Source organism: Protopterus annectens, chromosome 3.part0 (genome assembly GCF_019279795.1).
Source record: "Protopterus annectens isolate FY-2018-M chromosome 3.part0, PAN1.0, whole genome shotgun sequence".
NCBI lineage: Eukaryota > Metazoa > Chordata > Ceratodontiformes > Protopteridae > Protopterus > Protopterus annectens.
In genome coordinates, this window is record NC_056731.1 from 1,107,598,700 (window position 1) to 1,107,606,399 (window position 7,700).

A 7,700-nucleotide genomic window follows, 5' to 3' on the forward strand; every position below is an offset into this window, starting at 1 on the left:
GTACATCTTTGCAGAGTTTAATTGGTGTCATGCCTTTATACGTAGGAAGCATGTGAAACGTATCTGCTGATAAAGTCAGCACATAATTTTTCAGACAATAAACTGGACAGTGATGTATATACTGACTAAATATGATCTGGGTTTCTTGATGGCCCTAACCTTACAAACCTTGATGACATAGGTTATTTACAGTGACTCCTGGCAGTTAACAGTATCTGCAAAAGCTTCTTTTAATATCATATAACACTGCCAATATTTACACCATTCAACATACACATTTTAAACCTACCTACGCAAACAAATAGTAACAAACATACATACTACAACTAAACCTTCCATTACCATTTCACCAGGGGACAGCGCGAACGCAGTCCCCCACTACCATAAATTATGCAGTTGAGTATCCTGCATTTGAGGACATCACAGGGATCAACCCATTCAGTGTGCAATGAATCAGCCTCATCCTGGGAAAACCACCTTTTTGATCATGGTATCTTCCCCTGCCAGGTAAGTATGAATTATACTTCAAAGAAGTAGATGTTCTATAATGTCAACCCTTTTTAAAGTGGTAGCGGCTGGTATTTCCAAACATAGTTCTTTCAAGTTACTGAAATAGCAAACATCGTCACAAATTAAAATGCTAAAATATCACTACTTTAAGGAAAAAACAGACAATAATTCTGCTTTCCAACTCATTTCCTACTACCTTGTACTTCATGAATTTGCATATGTCCACATAAGCCTGAGGAAATCTGTGACAACAGACGCTGCTGAACCTCATTGCTACTTTAAAGAGGCACTATCTCCGATTTTTTACTACAGGAGTTTGTTTACATTTTAGTACTCTGTAAATCACACATTCACCTAGAGGCAAGGTTTTCAAAGAGCCTTTTTGGCATACTGCAGGTCAGATTACACAAACTGTCAGTGGGGGTTGTTAGAGGAAATGCTTAGAACTTGCAGCTGCAGTTTGTCCTTTTGTATTTTCCTTCCCCCACTCATGAGCAATTCGATTTGCTGAATGACTGGATTTTTCTCAGCTACAGATGCTATCTTGTCACACACAGACCTGGAGCCTCTTTAGCAATGGAGTGATAGCTACTTTACTATGTACTTGTTTTTGCAAAAAAGCCTAGGCAATAGTAATTTTCATGCTTGTTGCTACAAATATTTTTCCCTCCATTGGAAATTATTTTTCATATGGTCTGTTATTAGTGTTGCTTGTTAGTGTGTGTGTGTGTGTGTGTGTGTGTGTGTGTGTGTGTGTGTGTGTGTGTGTGTTGATGTAGGTGCGTTTTTATAATCATATAAAGTTCCCTCACTGTACAGCACAGCATTGTTTGGACAGTTATGCCTTGCAAAGAAACACGTTGAGTAACAAATGTCTAAATATTCTAAAAGACTAAAATATTTTGCATCTTTTCTCTAAAATGTCATGCAGCTTTGGAACTGAATCTAATCACTGTTCTAAAAGTACTTTCTCATTGGCTGATGCTGTATGTTGTCCTTCAGAAATCACATCATAACTATTTGTCTAATTGTGATTCCATCCTACTGGATTTCTTTTCTCACTTTTTTCTGTCATTCAATGTGGTAAAATGTTTTCACCTTTCACATCTTTCCTGAATGTTTGACTGACGTACAGTTAGTTTACACTGATTATCATTTGAAAGTTGAAGCAAATGCAGTCTATACATTTCCCCATATACATTTCAGTACCATTCCTAGTATATTACAGTAGGAAATTACAGGGGTTCTTATTACAGCAGGTAATTACAGGGTTACTTTTACTAAGGCAGTAAAAATTAAGTGCTGCAACCAAAATCTCATGCCATCGATAACCCTATATTTTGAGAAGTTATATTAGCTATTTTTCTATGTATGTGCACATATAAGTATGTAACACACAATCTATGTTTATATTCATGTAGTTAAAAACAGCCTCTACATGTGTTACTGACAGACTTGAAATTTCAGCCATTTTTAAATGTCTAAAAATTTCAGATATGCCACATATCTGATAATGCAGGTCTTTTGGTGAAACTACGTATGCAGTACACACACCTTTTTCAGAAGTGCACTTCAGGGTTACTGCTATCATTGTAAACTCACATGTTACCTGCTAGATAGCAAACTGGTTAATGTGTGTAGTCAACTCTATTATTTGGGAGGCATACTCTCTTCAAAAAGAGTATTTACATGTGGTATCCCACAGTGATCAGTTCCAGGACGACTTGTCTTTGGTATTTACTTATTTATTTTATTTTATTTTTTTTTTCATTTTTATTTTACATTTGTTAACCGGGTTAGTCTGGCTGAGCTTTTGGCAAGAAAAGCTCCTCAGGACTAGAAAACAAGTTATTAAATTTTAGTAACATAGTAGTAACAATAAGCTATAGGATCTTATAAGCAGAGACCTGGAGAGAAAAAAAGCTCCTCAGGCAATTAAATTATACAGAGTATTAACAAGTGGCAGACAAGTATGTGAGTTGTTACAAACAAGGTTAAACAATTAGCAGAAGAAAATGTGACTAGTTACAATATTATTTAAGCTGCTTAGAGCAAAATGAGTTAATAGTTAGGCAGATGCTTATTTAAAGTGGGTAGGATCTTGTTGTATAAGAGTTTGGAAACAAGAAAGGAAAGTAAGAATGGCTAGTAGGAGATGTAGGGGAGGTAGAGTATAGGAGACAGACTAGACAGGTAGGTTGTTTTGAGACTGTAAGAATTAAGAGTGGTTGGAGATAGAGGAAGGGAAGAGATAGAAGAGGCAGGGGAATAGTGTTAGAGATACATTAAGTATGAGGTGGTGAAAGGATGTTGGTTTCAGGGTGGTTGGCTACATTGGCAAGACCACTTTGTTTTTAGGTATTTTCTAGTGGCTAATTTGAAACTTTTGCTATGCTAGAGGGATTTTATTTCCAAGGGGAGTTGGTTCCAGGATGTAGCAGGGTTATAGCTATAGAGAAGGCAGCCTGTTTTGGTTTTGGGTTTATAGATGTCTAATAATTCTTGATTTGAGTTGCGTAGCGTCCTAGCAGGGGAATATTTGGATATGATAGTGGAGAGGCTGGGGCAGAAGGAGGGTAGATAGAGCAGATGATTTGTAGTTGGTATAGCTGGAGCAGCTGAGGGAACTCTAGACAGTCTAGTTGCTGTAGTGCTAAGCAGTGGTGTGACTTGTAGGTTTGGTTAGCTGCAAATCTGGCGATTTTATTATAAGTAGTTTCAAGCTTGGAAATAAGTGTAGAATTTAGGTTTGTGAATATGTGGCAGCTGTAAAGGAGTGTTGGGAGTAATAAAGCCTGGGAGAGAGTTATTTGGGCAGTGTTAGTTAAGTATTTCTTGCTGCGGAAAATGTGTCCAAGTTTCTGATGAGTTCTTTTATCGAGTTAGTACACTTACACAATGTTACAGCTGACATCAAGATTTTGTAGCTGACCAGAGTTGTCATTACCTCATCATCTGACTTCCAGATTTATCAGGAGAGACTAGCATATGACAATAAGTGGTGCCCGGAGCCCAGCCTAAAACTGCAGGCCAAGAAATGCAGCACCACCACTATGTCTTCAGCCAAAACTTTTAGTTATGTACTCACCATAACTTCAGATGTTTGGGATCCATCTCGCCTACATTCTGACTGATGGGTTCGGAGCCGATCCTCGGCTCCGACTCGGCACACTTATGCCAAAGAGCGAAGTCTCTTATTGGCTGAGCTTACTATATCCCAGGATGCACCACTACCAGTCCCCCAGATCCAGTTTGTCCGCATACATGCACACACGCATGCACTGCTTATATAACATTGACAGATGATACAAGATAAAAAAAACAGTAGAACCCAAATCGTTCAATCTCTTCTGATCTCCAAGGCAGGGGGAAGGAGGGTGGGTATTAGGAATGTAGGCGAGATGGATCCCAAACATCTGAAGTTATGGTGAGTACATAACTAAAAGATGTTATGTGATCCTATCTCTCCTACATTCTGACTGATGGGACAGCGTCCCTAGCACCTAAATCCTGGGTGGCTCACTGGAAAACACTCCTGAGTACCGTGGAACCAAATGATGCTCGTCCTTTAGATGCCACATCCAATTTATAGTGGGAAATGAAAGTGTGCGGGTTGGACCAAGTAGCCGCAGCACAAATTTCAGAAATAGCGAGCTTGGAATGAAATGCAATAGAGGTAGCCATAGCTCTAGTAGAGTGAGCTTTGACAGATGTTGTAAGTTGCTTATTTGAAGAGGAATAAGCTTGAGTTATGCAATCTCTGATCCATTTGGCAATGGTAGCTTTAGTGATGGTTTTACCCAGTTTATTATCTGAAAAGGACACAAACAATTGATCTGTTTTCCGAATTTGCTGAGTCCTATCTAGATAGAAGCGCAATTGCCTGTGAACATCCAATGTATGGAAGGTGTATTCCGCTTTGTTTGAAAATTTTGGAAAGAAAACTGGTAGCTCTAAAGATTGTTGGAGACAGAGATTAGAGCAAACTTTTGGGACAAAAGATGGATTAGGTCTAAGTGATACTCTATCCTTGTGAAAAATCAAGTACGGTGGTTTGATAGATAGGGCTTGAAGTTCTGAAACTCTTCTTGCAGAGGTAATTGCAATTAAGAAGGCAGTTTTCCAAGACAGATATTTCAACTCACATGTAGCAGCCAGTTCAAAGGGGGAAGATGTTAAGGCACGAAGTACCAAATCAAGATCCCACGGAGGCGCAGGATGAAAAACCGAGGGTCTTAAAAGCACAGCACCTTTCATGAAAGTTTTACATAATCTGCTGCTCATCAACGGTGGGTCTGTGGAATCGTGAAATTTGGAGATAGCTGCTAGTTGGACTTTAATAGTAGAGACTGAAGATCCTTGATTAAACAAGGATGTTAAAAATTTCAAGACCTCTGGTATCGGGGCAGTAATAGGGTCTAATCCTCTGAGTTGGGCCCAGATAGCAAACCTCTTCCACTTACTGTGATACAACTTCTTAGTGGTGGGTTTGTGGGCTGAAGATAAAATGTGAATAACTTCCGGGTCCAAGGTGTGATTTCTGACTATAGTCGGAAGTGGAGGAGCCAAGCTGTTAATTTCAAAGTGTGAAGGGACTGGTGCTGTTGTCCCGACTGATGAACCAGAAGGTCCGGAATTAGGTCCAAGAACCAAGGACCGTCCAGAGTATATTTCTGTAGGTAGGGGAACCATACCTGACGAGGCCAGTGAGCAATTAGAATCATTGTGGACCCCAATTGGGAAGCTTTCTGGATGACTTTGGGGAGGAGTGGAATCGGAGGAAAAGCATAAAGCAGTCCTGTTGGCCAAGGTTGGACTAGAGCATCCGTGGCGGTCTCCCTTGACGCTGGGTCAAGGAAAAGAACCTTTGCACTTCGTGTTTAGTGGTGTTGCAAACAGGTTGCAGCACGGAATCCCCATCTTTGAAAATCTGTGCTGCTACTGTTTCGTTCAGAGACCATTCGTGAGGAGAGAGAATAGTCCTGCTCAGTCTGTCTGCCAATACATTGGATTTGCCTGGAATGTGGGTCGCTACCAGGAAGCGCTTGGTAGCCACTGCCCATTCCCACACCCTCATGGCCTCTCTGCAAAGGGGTAAGATCTGGTCCCTCCTTGTTTGTTTAGATACCAGACTACCGACATGTTGTCTGTGTGGATGGCGATAATGCCTTGAGGGAGAAACTTGTGGAGGGCTTGTAAGGACAGAAGTACAGCCCTCATTTCCAACACATTGATATGGAGAGATGTTTCGTTGGGAAGCCAAGAACCTTGAACTGACCTGCCCAGACAATGCCCCCCCCACCCCGTCTGGGAGGCATCCGTAGTCAAGGTGGCCACCGGAGGGGGTATAACAAAGGGTCTTCCCTGATTCAGATTGGATGGCAGAAGCCACCAGCGGAGGTCCCGTTTGCACGTTTCTGTAATCAGTATGTGATGATTGAGGGGGAGATCTTGAAAAGACCATTGTGTCGATAATAGCCACTGGAGAATCCTCATGTGCAATCTTGCCAGAGGAATTAGGAGCACCGTGGCAGACATTGAACCTAAAAGTTGCAGGACCGTCCTGGCTGGGGCTTTGGATCTTAGAAGCAGGGCTCGGACCTGATTTTGTAATGTTTGTATCCTTTCGATAGGAAGGAAGATCCGCATTAATTTTGAGTCTATCTCTGCTCCTATGAATCTTATGCGCTGAGAAGGCAGCAAGACAGACTTTGACCAGTTGAATGTAATTCCCAGGGAAACACCCAGGGAGATGGTGGCTTGTAGGTTCTCTAGTAGTAGATGCCTGGTGGTGGCAGTCAGGAGCCAGTCGTCCAGATAGGGAAACACTTGGAATCCGAGACTCCTCAGGTGAGCAGTCACTACTGCCAAACACTTGGTGAACACCCTGGGGGCTGTGGTGAGACCAAAGGGCAGTGCACAAAATTGGAAATGACTGTCTCCCAGGCTGAAGCGCAGATACCTCCTGGACGCCTGATGTATCGGTATGTGATAATAGGCGTCCTTGAGATCTATGGAGCACATCCAAACATCTTTCTCCAACAATGGGAGAATGGATTGTAAAGTGACCATTCGGAATTTGGACTTCATGACGGACTGGTTTAGTTTGCTGAGATCCAAAATGGGTCTCAGGTCCCCTGTCTTTTTTGGCACTAAAAAGAACCTTGAGTAATTTCTGGATCCGATCTGGTCTGTGGGGACCGGTTGGATGACTCCTTTCTAGCAGCTTTGAAGCTTCTGCGGCTGCAATTTCCCTTTGACTGGGTGGTGGGTCCGGGATTTTTTGGACGGTGGGGGTGGACGTGTGAAGGGAATGGTGTAACCTCCGGCAATAATCCGAAGCACCCATCTGTCCTGAGTAATAGACTCCCAGGCTTTTAGGTGCTTGGCAAAACGGCACCCGACTGGCTCCGGAGCAGCACAGCCGGGCAATCCCTCATGGAGTGTGGGAGGCTGAAGAGCCACGAAAGGACTCGCGGTCTCCAGTGTTGCGGGGCCTCTGCCGCCTCTGGGACGGCGTCTCCCAGAAAAATTTCCCGTCCTCTGCCTCTGGAAGGGAATCTTCCTGCTGTTGAGGAAAGAATTTCTGTGATTTGGAACCACATCTTCCCTCCTCTTTAGCCTTGGGATAAGGCCGAAAGGGAGTGGAATATCGTGCTCACGGCAGATAAAGTCTTTCCCTCCTGCTCACAGCGGTAAGAGTGTCTTTACCTTGGGTCCAAACAAAGAGGACCCATCAAAGGGAGCGTCGGCAAAGGAAGACTTGAAGGCCTCCATGAAATGACACAAGCAGCCAGGCTTGTCTCCGTGAGCCACGCCTGTGCCTGCCGCTCTGCCGCCCTTGCCGCATATGAAATGAGCCTCATGGACGAGTTAGAAATCGAGGTAAGGATAGCCAACTGAGAGCTAACCGACTGGGCTAGCTGCTCAGGTAGGTTACCTGAGAGGGAGTCTGAGAGCTCCTTGACCAGATCCCTCTGTAGTCTGGTGAAATGTGCCAAATAATTCAGGGACCTCAGAGTAAAGGCCGCTGAAGTCAGGGTGAGCTTCCTGTACCGGTCCATGCTCCTAGACTCCTTATTAGGAGGATGGACAGATGTTGAAGCCTCTGCCACGTCCTGCTGGGTAGCAGATGCCACCACCATGGCATCTACAGCCACGCCTTTCGTTAAGAACTCCTTCTCGGGTGG

General features: G+C 43.2%; 1 non-coding gene across 1 annotated transcript; it reads right to left on the bottom strand.

The window, feature by feature from the left end:
• Positions 1 to 350: 350 nt before the first annotated feature.
• On the bottom strand, positions 351 to 515 carry LOC122797394. The gene has a single exon (XR_006364115.1). It is a non-coding gene; the product is annotated as a U1 spliceosomal RNA (small nuclear RNA).
• Positions 516 to 7,700: the final 7,185 nt, after the last annotated feature.